The following is a 14,289-nucleotide window of genomic DNA, read 5'->3' on the forward strand; positions in this document are numbered from 1 at the left end:
ATTCCAATTTACATGGAAGAAGCATCTCCATTCCTGTCATTGGAGCAAACAATTTTGAGCTTAAACCTCAATTAGTTTCTCTGATGCAGCAGAATTGCAAGTTTCATGGACTTTCATCTGAAGATCCTTTTCAGTTCTTAACTGAATTCTTGTAGATCTGTGATACTGTTAACACTAATGGAGTAGATCCTGAAGTCTACAGACTCATGCTTTTCCCTTTTGATGTGAGAGACAGAGCTAGAATATGGTTGGACTCTCAACCTAAGGATAGCCTGAACTCTTGGGATAAGCTGGTTAAGGCTTTCTTAGCCAAGTTCTTTCCTCCTCAAAAGCTGAGTAAGCTTAGAGTGGATGTTCAGATCTTCAGACAGAAAGAAGGTGAATCCATCTATGAAGCTTGGGAGAGATACAAAGGACTGACCAAAAAGTGTCCTTCTGACATGCTTTCAGAATGGACCATCCTGGACATATTCTATGATGGTCTGTCTGAATTAGCTAAAATGTCATTGGATACCTCTGCAGGTGGATCCATTCACCTAAAGAAAACACCTGCAGAAGCTCAAAAACTCATTGACATGGTTGCTAATAACCAGTTTATGTACACTTTTGAGAGGAATCCTGTGAGTAATGGGACGCCTATGAAGAAGGGAGTTCTTGAAATTGATACTCTGAATGCTATATTGGCTCAGAATAAAATATTGACTCAGCAAGTCAATATGATTTATCAGAGTCTGAATGGAATGCAAGCTGCATCCAACAGTACTCAAGAGGCATCTTCTGAAGAAGAAGCTTATGATCCTAAAAACCCTGCAATAGCAGAGGTAAATTATATGGGTGAACCTTATGGAAACACATATAATCCATCATGGAGAAATCACCCAAATCTCTCATGGAAGGATCAACAAAAGCCTCAACAAGGCTTTAATAATGGTGGAAGAGATAGGTTTAACAATAGTAAACCTTTTCCATCATCTACTCAGCAACAGATAGAGAATTCTGAGCAGAATTCATCTAGCTTAGCAAATTTAGTCTCTGATCTATCTAAGGCCACTGTGAGTTTTATGAATGAAACAAGATCCTCCATTAGAAATTTGGAAGCACAAGTGGGCCAGCTGAGTAAAAGGATCACTGAAATCTCTCCTAGTACTCTCCCAAGCAATACAGAAGAAAATCCAAAAGGAGAGTGCAAGGCCATTGACATAACCACCATGGCCGAACCTGTAAGGGAGGTTGAGGACGTGAATCCCAGTGAGGAAGACCTCCTGGGACGTCCAGTGATCAATAAGGAGTTTTCCTTTGAGGAACCAAAGGAATCTGAGACTCATCTAGAGACCATAGAGATTCCATTGAACCTCCTTATGCCATTCATGAGCTCTGATGAGTATTCCTCTTCTGAAGAAAAGGAGGATGTTACTGAAGAGCAAACTGCCAAGTTTCTTGGTGCAATCATGAAGCTGAATGCCAAATTATTTGGTATTAAGACTTGGGAAGATGAACCTCCCTTGTTCACCAATGAACTAAGTGATCTGGATCAACTGACATTGCCTCAGAAGAAACAGGATCCTGGAAAGTTCATAATACCTTGTACCATAGTCAACATGATCTTTGAAAAGGCTCTGTGTGACCTTGGTTTAGGGATAAACCTTATGCCCCTCTCTGTAATAGAGAAACTGGGAATCTATGGGGTACAAGATGCTAAAATCTCATTAGAGATGGCAGACAATTCAAGAAAACAGGCGTATGGACAAGTAGAGGACGTGTTAGTAAAGGTTGAAGGCCTTTACATCCCTGCTGATTTCATAGTCCTGGATACTGGGAAGGATGAGGATGAATCCATCATCCTTGGAAGACCTTTCCTAGCCACAGCAAGAGCTGTGATTGATGTTGACAGAGGTGAATTAGTCCTTCAACTGAATGAGGACTCCCTTGAGTTTAAAACTCAAGGACATCCTTCTGTAAACATGGAGAGGAAGCATAAAAAGCTTCTCTCAAAACAGAGTCAACCAAAGCCCCCACAGTCAAACTCTAAGTTTGGTGTTGGGAGGTCACAACCAAACTCTAAGTTTGGTGTTGAACTCTCATATCCAAACTCTAAGTTTGGTGTTGGGAAGTCTCAACAATGCTCTGAACATCTGTGAGGCTCCATGAGAGCCCACTGTCAAGCTATTGACATTAAAGAAGCGCTTGTTGGGAGGCAACCCAATTTTTATTTATCTAATTCTATTTTTCTTGTTCTTTCATGTTTTATTAGGTTCATGATCATGTGGAGTCACAAAATAAATATAAAAATTGAAAATGGAATCAAAAACAGCAGAAGAAAAATCACACCCTGAAGGAAGACCTTACTGGCATTTAAAAGCCAGTAAGAAGCATCTGGCTGGCGTTCAACGCCAGAACAGAGCATAGTTCTGGCGCTGAACGCCCAAAATGGGCAGCATCTGGGTGTTTGAACGCCAGAATTGCACCCTGGAGAAGAGCTCTCGCTGAACGCCCAGAACAAGCATGGTTCTGGCGTTCAACGCCAGAAATGGGCAACAAATGGGCGTTCAACGCCCAGAACAAGCACCAATCTGGCGCTGAATGCCCAGAGCTGTGTGCAAGGGCATTTTGCATGACTAATTTGGTGTAAGGTTGTAAATTCTTGAACACCTCAGGATCTGTGGACCCCACAGGATCTCCACTTACCTCCACTCACTTCTTCTCACCCCTCTTTCACACAATCCCATAAACACTCTTCCCCAAAACTCTTCACCAATCACCTCAATCTCTCTTCCCTATCACCACTTCACCACTCATATCCATCCACTCTTCCCCATAAACCTACCTCATAAACACCACCTACCTTCAAAATTCAAAATCAATTTCTCACCCAAACCCACCCTATATGGCCGAAACCTTACCCCCTCTCCCTTCCCTATATAAAGCCCTCCATTCTTCTTCATTTTCACACAACACAACCCTCTCTTTCTCTTCTTAGCCGAATACACCCCTCCCCCTCTCCTCCATATTTTCTTCTTCTTCTTCATCTATTCTTTCTTCTCTTGCTCGAGGCCGAGCAACATTCTAAGTTTGGTGTGGTAAAAGCATAAGCTTTTTGTTTTTCCATTACCATTGATGGCACCTAAGACCGGAGAATCCTCTAGAAAAGGGAAAGGGAAGACAAAAGCTTCCACCTCCGAGTCATGGGAGATGGAAAGATTCATCTCCAAAGCTCATCAAGACCACTTCTATGATGTTGTGGTCAAGAAGAAGGTGATCCCTGAGGTCCCTTTCAAACTCAAGAGAAATAAGTATCCGGAGATCCGACATGAAATCCAAAGAAGAGGTTGGGAAGTTCTAACAAACCCCATCCAACAAGTCGGCATCCTAATGGTTCAAGAGTTCTATGCCAATGCATGGATCACTAAGAACCATGATCAAAGTAAGAACCCAAACCCAAAGAATTATATTACAATGGTTCGGGGGAAATACTTAGATTTTAGTTCGGAAAATGTGAGGTTGGCGTTTAACTTGCCTATGATGCAAGGAGATGCACGCCCCTACACTAGAAGGGTCAACTTTAATCAAAGGTTAGACCAAGTCCTCATGGACATATGTGTGGAAGGAACTCAATGGAAGATTGACTCCAAAGGCAAGCTGGTTCAACTAAGAAGACTGGACTTCAAGCCTGTGGCTAGAGGATGGTTGGAGTTCATCCAACGCTCCATCATCTCCACTAGCAACCGATCTGAAGTTACTGTGGATCGGGCCATCATGATTCATAGCATCATGATTGGAGAGGAAGTAGAAGTTCATGAAGTCATCTCCCTTGAATTCTACAAAATGGCCGAAAAGCCCTCTCCTGGGGCAAGGCTAGCTTTTCCTCATCTTATTTGCCATCTATGTTACTCAGCTGGAGCTCTCATAGAAGGAGACATTCCCATTGAGGAAGAGAAGCCCATCACTAAGAAAAGGATGGAGCAAGCAAGAGAGCCCATTCATGGATCTCAAGAGACGCATGAAGCTCATCACCATGAGATCCCAGAGATGCCTCAAATGCATCTTCCTCCACAAAACTATTGGGAGCAAATCAACACCTCCCTAGGAGAATTAAGTTCCAACATGGGACAATTAAGGGTGGAACATCAAGAGCACTCCATCATCCTTCATGAAATTAGAGAAGATCAAAAAGCAATGAGGGAGGAGCAACAAAGACAAGGAAGAGACATAGAAGAGCTCAAGGACATCATTGGTTCCTCAAGAAGGAAATGCCACCATCACTAAGGTGGACTCATTCCTTGTTCTTATTCTCTGTTTTTCATTTTCTCTATGTTAAGTGCTTATCTATGTTTGTGTCTTATTACATGATCATTAGTAGTTAGTAACTATGTCTTAAAGTTATGAATGTCCTATGAATCCATCACCTCTCTTAAATGAAAACTGTTTTAATTCAAAAGAACAAGAAGTACATGAGTTTCGAATTTATCCTTGAACTTAGTTTAATTATATTGATGTGGTGACAATGCTTCTTGTTTTCTGAATGAATGCTTGAACAGTGCATATGTCTTTTGAAGTTGTTGTTTAAGAATGTTAAATATGTTGGCTCTTGAAAGAAAGATGATAAGGAGACATGTTATTTGATAATCTGAAAAATCATAAAAATGATTCTTGAAGCAAGAAAAAGCAGCAAAGAACAAAGCTTGCAGAAAAAAAAAAGAGAAAAAAAATATAGGTGAAAAAAAAAAAGAAAAAGCAAGCAGAAAAAGCCAAAAGCTCTTAAAACCAAGAGGCAAGAGCAAAAAGCCAATAACCCTTAAAACCAAAAGGCAAGGGTAAATAAAAAGGATCCCAAGGCTTTGAGCATCAGTGGATAGGAGGGCTTAAAGGAATAAAATCCTGGCCTACGCGGCTAAACCAAGCTGTCCCTAACCATGTGCTTGTGGCGTGAAGGTGTCAAGTGAAAACTTGAGACTGAGCGGTTAAAGTCAAGGTCCAAAGAAAAAAAAGAGTGTGCTTAAGAACCCTGGACACCTCTAATTGGGGACTTTAGCAAAGCTGAGTCACAATCTGAAAAGGTTCACCCAATTATGTGTCTGTGGCATTTATGTATCCGGTGGTAATACTGGAAAACAAAGTGCTTAGGGCCACGGCCAAGACTCATAAAGTAGCTGTATTCAAGAATCAACATACTGAACTAGGAGAATCAATAATACTATCTGAACTCTGAGTTCCTATAGATGCCAATCATTATGAACTTCAATGGATAAAGTGAGATGCCAAAACTATTCAAGAGGCAAAAAGCTACAAGTCCCGCTCATTTAATTGGAGCTATGTTTCATTGATAGTTTGGAATTTATAATATATTCTCTTCTTTTTATCCTATTTGATTTTCAGTTGCTTGGGGACAAGCAACAATTTAAGTTTGGTGTTATGATGAGCGGATAATTTATACGCTTTTTGGCATTGTTTTTAGTATATTTTTAGTAGAATCTGGTTACTTTTGGGGATGTTTTCATTAGTTTTTATGTTAAATTCACATTTCTAGACTTTACTATGAGTTTGTGTGTTTTTCTGTGATTTCAGGTATTTTCTGGCTGAAATTGAGGGACTTGAGCAAAAATCAGATTCAGAGGTTGAAGAAGGACTGCTGATACTGTTGGATTCTGACCTCCCTGCACTCAAAGTGTATTTTCTGGAGCTACAGAACTCAAAATGGCGCGCTTCTAATTGCGTTGAAAAGTAGACATTCAGGGCTTTCCAGCAATGTATAATAGTCCATACTTTGGCCGAGTTTAGACGACGTAAAAGGGCGTTGAACGCCAGTTCTACGCTGCTGTCTGGAGTTAAACGCCAGAAACAAGTCACAAGCCAGAGTTGAACGCCAGAAATATGTTACAAACTGGCGTTCAACTCCAAGATTGACCTCTACACGTGTAACATTCAAGCTCAGCCCAAGCACACACCAAGTGGGCCCCGGAAGTGGATTTATGCATCAATTACTTACTTTTGTAAACCCTAGTAACTAGTTTAGTATAAATAGGACTTTTTACTATTGTATTAGACATCTTTTGATCATTTTTAGATCTCTAGACCTCCATGGGAGGCTGGCCACTCAGCCATGCTTACCCTATGTTCACTTATGTATTTTTCAACGGTAGAGTTTCTGCACTCTATAGATTAAGGTGTGGAGCTCTGCTGTTCCTCAAAGATTAATGCAAAGTACTACTGTTTTTCTATTCAATTTAACTTATTCCGCTTCTAAGATATTCATTCGCACTTCAACATGAATGTGATGAACGTGACAATCATCATCATTCCCCATGAACGAGTACCTGACAACCACTTCCGTTCTACCTTAGATTGAATGAGTATCTCTTGGATATCTAATACAGGGGACCGAGTCCGAGTTATTAGTGTCTTCGTGGTATAAGTTAGAACCCATGGATGGCCATTCTTGAGATCCGGAAAGTCTAAACCTTGTCTGTGGTATTTCGAGTAGGATCTGGGAAGGGATGGCTGTGACGAGCTTAAAACTCGCGAGTGCTAGGTGTAGTGACAGACGCAAAAGGATCAATGGATCCTATTCCAGTATGATCGAGAACCTCAGATGATTAGCCGTGCCGTGACAGAGCATTTGGACCTTTTTCACAAGAGGATGGGATGTAGCCATTGACAACGGTGATGCCCTTACAGAAAGCTTACCATGGAAAGGAGTAAGACTGATTGGATGAAGACAGCAGGAAAGCAGAGGTTCAGAGGAACGAAAGCATCTCTATACACTTATCTGAAATTCTCACCAATGATATACATAAGTGTTTCTATCCTTATTTTCTATCTATTTATTATTTATGTTCGAAAACTCTATAACCTTTTGATATCCGCCTGACTGAGATTTACAAGGTGACCATAGCTTGCTTCAAGCCAACAATCTCCATGGGATCGACCCTTACTCACGTAAGGTTTATTACTTGGACGACCCAGTGCACTTGCTGGTTAGTTGTATCGAAGTTGTGAATGAAAAATGATTTATTAAGACGTGCGTACAGAGTTTCTGGCGCCGTTTCCTGAGATCACAATTTCGTGCACCACGTATCTCTTGGGTTTCTAATCTAAGATTAGAACCTTCGTGGTATAGGCTAGAATTATTGGCAGCCATTCCTGAGATCCGGAACGTCTAAACCTTGTCTGTGGTATTCTGAGTAGGATCTGGAAAGGGATGACTGTGACGAGCTTCAAACTCGTGAGTGTTGGGCGTGTGACAGACGCAAAAGGATCAATGGATCCTATTCCAACATGATCGAGAACCGACAGATGATTAGCCGTGCGGTGACAGCGTGCGTAGAACATTTTCACTGAGAGGATGGGAAGTAGCCATTGACAATGGTGATGCCCAACATAAAGCTTTCCATGGAAGGGAGTATGAATGATTGGAAGAAGGCAATGGGAAAAACCAGAGGTTCAGGAGGAACAAAGCATCTTCATACGCTTATCTGAAATTCTCACCAATGAATTACATAAGTATCTCTATCTTTATTTTATGGTTTATTCATCTTTTAATTATCAATCATCCATAATCATTTGAATCCGCCTGACTGAGATTTACAAGATGACCATAGCTTGCTTCAAGCCGACAGTCTCCGTGGGATCAACCCTTACTCACATAAGGTTTATTACTTGGACGACCCAGTGCACTTGCTGGTTAGTTGTGCGGAATTGTGACAAAGTGTGATTCACGTTTGAGAGCTCCAAGTCTTTGGTGCCATTGTTGATGATCACAATTTCGTGCACCAAGTTTTTGGCGCCGTTGCCGGGGATTGTTCGAGTTTGGACAACTGACGGTTCATCTTATTGCTTAGATTAGGTAATTTTACTTTTTATTTTCGAAAATTTTTTTTATACAAAAAAAATTTTATTTTGTTCTTTAGAGTTTTTAAGAATGAATTCTAGAGTTTCATGATGATCTGTTGAGGTCTGGCTGGCTGTGAAGCCATGTCTAATCTTATTGGACCGAGGTTTCAACTTATCATCACAAGAGCTTGTTAATTTCTATCAATTTTGCTGTTGTGAGCAATGATCTGCTAAAGCTTGGCTGGCCATTGGCCATGTCTAGTGTTTTGGACCGGAGCTTTCTTTGAAAGCTTGGCTGGCTAGTAAGCCATGTCTAATTCCTGGACCGGAGTCTTAGACTAGCATTGCAATGATTCCTGGAACTCTTATTAAAAATTTTGAATCCCTTTCTTCTCCACTCAATTTTCGAAAAATCACAAAAAAATTTTATAAAACCATGAAAATCAAAAATATTTTATGTTTCTTGTTTGAGTCTAGTATCAATTTTTAAGTTTGGTGTCAATTGCATGTTTTTATTCTTCTTGCATTTTTCGAATATATGCATTATGTTCTTCATTGATCTTCAAGTTGTTCTTGATGATTTCAGTGCTCTGATCTTTAATTTCTCTTATTTTGTGTCTTTTGTTGTTTCTTATATGCATTTTCAAATTGTTATAGTCCTTAGTATACAAACTTCTAAGTTTGGTGTCTTGCATGCATTGTTTATTTGATCTTAGTTGCATTCTTTTTATTATTGTTTCTCATCATTTAAAAATTGAAAAAAAAAATTTAATTGTGTCTTTTCAAGTCAATAACACAGAGAATTGAAGATTCAGAACATTCAGCAGAGAAATTACACAGAAAAAGCTGGGCGTTCAAAACGCCCAGTGAAGAAGGAAAACTGGCGTTTAAACGCCAGCCAGGATACCTGGCTGGGCATTAAACGTCCAAAAAGGGCGTTTAACACCAGGATGACACTAGAGGGAAGATTTTTTTTTAATTCAAATCTTTTTCAAATTTTCATAATTTTTCAAAATCAAATTTTTTTCAAATCATATCTTTTCAAAATCAATTTCTTTTCAATTTTTTATTTATTACTATTTTCGAAAATCCTTGCTAGAATTAGTGATTTAATTCAAAATTTTCAAGTTGTTAATTGCCTATTAAGAAAGGATCAAAAGTTTTAATTCTAGAATCATATCTTTTAATTTCTTGTTGGTCAAGTAATCAACTTTAATTTTAAAAAACTTTCTCTTTTTAATTTGATTCTCAATCATATCTCCTCAATCATATCTTTTCAATCACATCTTTTTCAAAATTAATTTTCAATCATATCTTTTTTATTTCTAATTTCAAAATCTTTTCCAAAAATCACTTAATTTCTTTCCCAATCTTAGTTTTCGAAAATCATTTACCAAATTTTCAAAATTTCTTTTAATTATTTTAAAATCTTCTACTTTAATTTCGAAAATTCTTCCTCTCTTCTCAAATCCTTCTATTTAAAGGACTAACACTTCTCTATTATCAGCAATTCGAACTCTGTCCCTCTTGATAAGTTCGAATTCTTTCTTCTCTACCTCATCCTTCTATTCTTCTTTTCCTCTGACATCTCAAGAAATCTCTATACTGTGACATAGAGGATTCTATATTTTCTTCTTCTCTCTTTTCATATGAGCAGGAGTAAGGACAAAGACATTCTTGTTGAGGCTGATCCTGAACCTGAAAGGACCTTGAAGAGAAAGCTAAGAGAAGCTAAAGTACAACTCTCTGGAAAGGACCTAACAGAAATTTTCAAACAAGAAGAAGCCATGGCAGCCGAAAACAACAACAATGCCAACAATGCAAGGAAGGTGCTTGGTGACTTTACTGTACCTACTCCTAACTTCTATGGGAGAAGCATCTCAATTCCTGCCATTGGAGCAAACAACTTTGAGCTTAAGCCTCAATTAGTTTCTCTAATGCAACAGAATTGCAAGTTTTATGGACTTCCATTGGAAGATCCTCATCAGTTCTTAGCTGAATTCTTGCAAATCTATGATACTGTCAAGACCAATGGGGTTGATCCCGAGGTCTACAAGCTTATGCTCTTCCCCTTTGCTGTAAGAGACAGAGCTAGAACATGGTTGGATTCACAACCTAAAGAAAGCCTGAACTCTTGGGAAAAGCTAGTTAATGCCTTCTTGGCAAAGTTCTTTCCACCTCAAAAATTGAGCAAGCTTAGAGTGGAAGTCCAAACCTTCAGACAGAAGGAAGGTGAATCCCTCTATGAAGCATGGGAAAGATATAAGCAATTGATCAGAAGGTGTCCTTCTGACATGCTTTCAGAATGGAGCATCATAGGTATCTTCTATGATGGTCTGTCTGAACTGTCCAAAATGTCATTGGACAGCTCTGCTGGAGGATCTCTTCATCTGAAGAAGACGCCTGTAGAAGCTCAGGAACTCATTGAAATGGTTGCAAATAACCAATTCATGTACACCTCTGAAAGGAATCCTGTGAATAATGGGACAAATCAGAAGAAAGGAGTTCTTGAGATTGATACTCTGAATGCCATACTGGCTCAGAACAAAATATTGACTCAACAAGTCAATATGATTTTTCAGAGTCTATCTGAAATACATGCAGCAACAGGCAGTACCAAAGAAGCTTCCTTTGAAGAAGAAGCTTATGATCCTGAGAATCCAGCAACGAAAGAGGTGAATTACATGGGAGATTCCTATGGAAACACTTACAATCCTTCATGGAGAAATCATCCAAATCTCTCATGGAAGGACCAACAGAGGCCTCAACAAGGCTTCAATAACAATAATGGTGGAAGAAACAGGTCTAGCAATAGCAAGCCTTTTCCATCATCTTCTCAGCAACAGACAGAGAATTCTAAGCAGAGCCACTCTGACTTAGCAACTGTAATCTCTGATCTAATTAAAACCACTCAAAGTTTCATGACTGAAACAAGATCCTCCATTAGAAATTTGGAGGCACAAGTAGGTCAGCTGAGTAAGAAAGTTACTGAACTCCCTCCTAGTACTCTTCCAAGCAATACAGAAGAGAATCCAAAAGGAGAGTGCAAGGCCATCAACACGACCCACACGGCCGAACTTGGAGAGGAGGAAGAGGCAGTGATCTCCACTGAGGAAGACCTCACTGGACGTCCACTGGCCTCCAAGGAGTTCCCTCATGAGGAACAATGGGAATCTGAGGCTCACACTGAGACCATAAAGATTCCATTGAATTTACTTCTGCCATTCATGAGCTCTGATGAGTATTCTTCCTCTGAAGAGGATGAAGATGTTACTGAAGAGCAAGTTGCTAAGTACCTTGGAGCAATCATGAAGCTAAACACCAAGTTATTTGGTAATGAGACTTGGGAGAATGAACCTCCATTGCTCACTAAAGAACTGAATGACTTGACTAGGCAGAAATTACCTCTGAAGAGACAAGATCCTGGAAAGTTCTCAATACCTTGTACTATAGGTACCATGACCTTTGAAAAGGCTCTGTGTGACCTAGGGTCAAGCATAAACCTCATGCCTCTCTCTGTAATAGAGAATCTAGGGATCATTGAGGTACAAGCTGCAAGAATCTCACTGGAGATGGCAGACAATTCAAAGAAACGGGCTTATGGACTTGTAGAGGATGTCTTGGTAAAGGTTGAAGACCACTACATCCCTGCTGATTTCATAATCTTAGAGACTGGAAAGTGTATAGATGAATCCATCATCCTTAGTAGACCCTTCCTAGTCATAGCAAAAGCTGTGATTGATGTAGACAGAGGAGTATTAGTCCTTCAAGTGAATGAGGACTCCCTTGTGTTTAAGGCTCAAGGATCTCCCTCTGTAACCATGGAGAGGAAGCATGAAAAGCTTCTCTCAATACAGAGTCAAACAAAATACCCACATTCAAACTCTAAGTTTGATGTTAGGAGACCACAACCAAACTCTAAGTTTGGTGTTGAGAGGCCATCATCATGCTCTGAGTATCTGTGAGGCTCCATGAGAGCCCACTATCAAGCAACTGACATTAAAGAAGTGCTTATTGGGAGGCAACCCAATTTTATTTATTCTCCATTGTTATTTTATGTTTTTTGTAGGTTGATGATCATGTGAAGTCACAAAAACAATTGAAAAAACAAAAACAGAAGGAAAAACAGTATTAAAAACAGAACACCCTGGAGGAGAAATTTACTGGCGTTTAAACGCCAGTAAGGGTAGCAGAATGGGCGTTAAACGCCCAGTCTGGCACCATTCTGGGCGTTTAACGCCAGAAATGGGCACCAGACTGGCGTTTAACGCCAGGAATGGGCAAGAAGCTGGCGTTAAACGCCAGAAATGGGCAGCAGCCTGGCGTTTAACGCCAGGATTGTCAGAAAGGGGCATTTTTGCACGCCACTTGGTGCAGGGATGAGATATCCTTGACACCTCAGGATTTGTAGACCCCACAGGATCCCCACCTACCCCACCTCTCTCTCTCTACTTTACCCATTCACCAATCACCTCAATACCTCTTCCCCAAAAAACCCCTCACCTATCAACTCCCACAATTCTCTTTACCACTCACATCCATCCTTCATAAAACCCCACCTACCTCACCATTCAAATTCAAACCACTTTCCCACCCAAACCCACCCATAATGGCCGAACCATACACCCCTCTCCACTCCTATATAAACCCATCTTCACTCCTTCATTTTCACACAACATACACACTACTTCTCCCCCTTGGCGAAACACTAAGCCCCCTCCATCTCCTCTATTTCTTCTTCTTCTACTCTCTTCTTTCTTCTTTTGCTCAAGGACGAGCAAAGATTCTAAGTTTGGTGTGGTAAAAGCGTTGCTTTTTGTTTTTCCATAACCATTTATGGCACCTAAGGCTGGAGAAACCTCTAGAAAGAGGAAAGGGAAAGCAAAAGCTTTCACCTCCAAGTCATGGGAGATGGAGAGATTCATCTCAAGGGTGCACCAAGACCACTTCTATGAAGTTGTGGCCAAGAAGAAGGTGATCCCCGAGGTCCCTTTCAAACTCAAAAAGGGTGAATATTTGGAGATCCGACATGAGATTCAAAGAAGAGGTTGGGAAATGCTTAGATTTTAGTCCGGAGAATGTAAGGTTAGCATTCAACTTGCCCATGATGCAAGGAGATGCACACCCCTACACTAGAAGGGTCAACTTTGATCAAAGGTTGGACCAAGTCCTCATAGACATTTGTGAAAAGGCACTCAATGGAAGAGAGATTCAAGAGGGAAGCCGGTTCAACTAAGAAGGCATGACCTCAAGCCCGTGGCTAGGGGATGGTTGGAGTTTATCCAACGCTCAATCATTCCCACTAGCAACCGGTCTGAAGTTACTATAGACCGAGCCATCATGATTCATAGCATCATGACTAGAGAGGAAGTAGAAGTTCATGAGGTTATCTCCCAAGAACTCTACAAGGTGGCGGACAAGCCCTCTACTTTGGCAAGGTTAGCCTTCCCTCACCTCATTTGTCACCTCTGCAATTCAGCTGGAATTCACATAGAGGAAGACATCCTCATTGATGAGGATAAGCCCATCACTAAGAAAAGGATGGAGCAAATAGAAGAACCTCACCATGAGCATGAGGAAATTCCTCATCATGAAATCCCTGAGATGCCTCAAGGGATGCATTTTCCTCCACAAAACTATTGGGAGCAAATCAACACCTCCCTAGGAGAATTAAGTTCCAACATGGGACTACTAAGGGTGGAGCACCAAGAGCATTCTATCCTCCTCCATGAAATTAGAGAAGACCAAAGAACCATGAGAGAGGAGCAACAAAGGCAAGAAAGAGACATTGAGGAGCTCAAGCACTCCATAAGATCTTCAACAGGAAGAACAAGCCGCCATTACTAAGGTGGACCCGTTCTTTAATTTCCTTGTTCTTTATTTTCTGTTTTTCAAAAATTATGCTTGATGTTTATTTATATTTGTGTATTTATTACATGATCACTAGTGTCTAAGCGTCTATGCCTCAAAGATATGAAAATGAATCCATCACCTTTCTTAAATGGAAAATGTTTTTAATTAAAAAAAGAAAAAGAAGTGCATGAATTTCGAATTTTATAACAGATTAATTATTTTGATGTGGTGGCAATACTTTTGTCTTTCTGAATGAATGCTTGAACAGTGCATATTTTTGAATTTGATTGTTCATGAATGTTAAAATTATTGGCTCTTGAAAGAATGATGGAGAAGGAGAAATGTTATTTGATAATCTGAAAAATCATAAAATTGATTCTTGAAGCAAGAAAAAGCAGTGAATACAAAAAAAACAAAAGCAAGCAGAAAAAACCAATAACCCTTTAAACTAAAAGGCAAGGGCAAAATAAAAAGGATCCAAGGCTTTGAGCATCAGTGGATAGGAGGGCCCATAGGAATAAAATCCTTGCCTAAGCGGCTAAATCAAGCTGTCCCTAACCATGTGCTTGTGGCGTGAAGATGTCAAGTGAAAACTTGAGACTGAGCGGT

The 14,289-nt window shown here is 40.1% G+C and overlaps 2 non-coding genes across 2 annotated transcripts; both read right to left on the reverse strand.

Moving 5' to 3' along the window:
• Positions 1-338: 338 nt before the first annotated feature.
• Positions 339-446, reverse strand: LOC148572137 (small nucleolar RNA R71). The gene has a single exon (XR_015909025.1). It is a non-coding gene; the product is annotated as a small nucleolar RNA R71 (small nucleolar RNA).
• A 9,573-nt stretch (positions 447-10,019) lies between these two features.
• Positions 10,020-10,127, reverse strand: LOC148572138 (small nucleolar RNA R71). Its single transcript, XR_015908041.1, has one exon. It is a non-coding gene; the product is annotated as a small nucleolar RNA R71 (small nucleolar RNA).
• Between the last annotated feature and the right edge of the window lie 4,162 nt (positions 10,128-14,289).

The sequence above is a fragment of the Arachis ipaensis genome, chromosome B3 (genome assembly GCF_059453495.1).
Source record: "Arachis ipaensis isolate K30076 ecotype BB chromosome B3, ASM5945349v1, whole genome shotgun sequence".
In the NCBI taxonomy this organism is placed as follows: domain Eukaryota; kingdom Viridiplantae; phylum Streptophyta; class Magnoliopsida; order Fabales; family Fabaceae; genus Arachis; species Arachis ipaensis.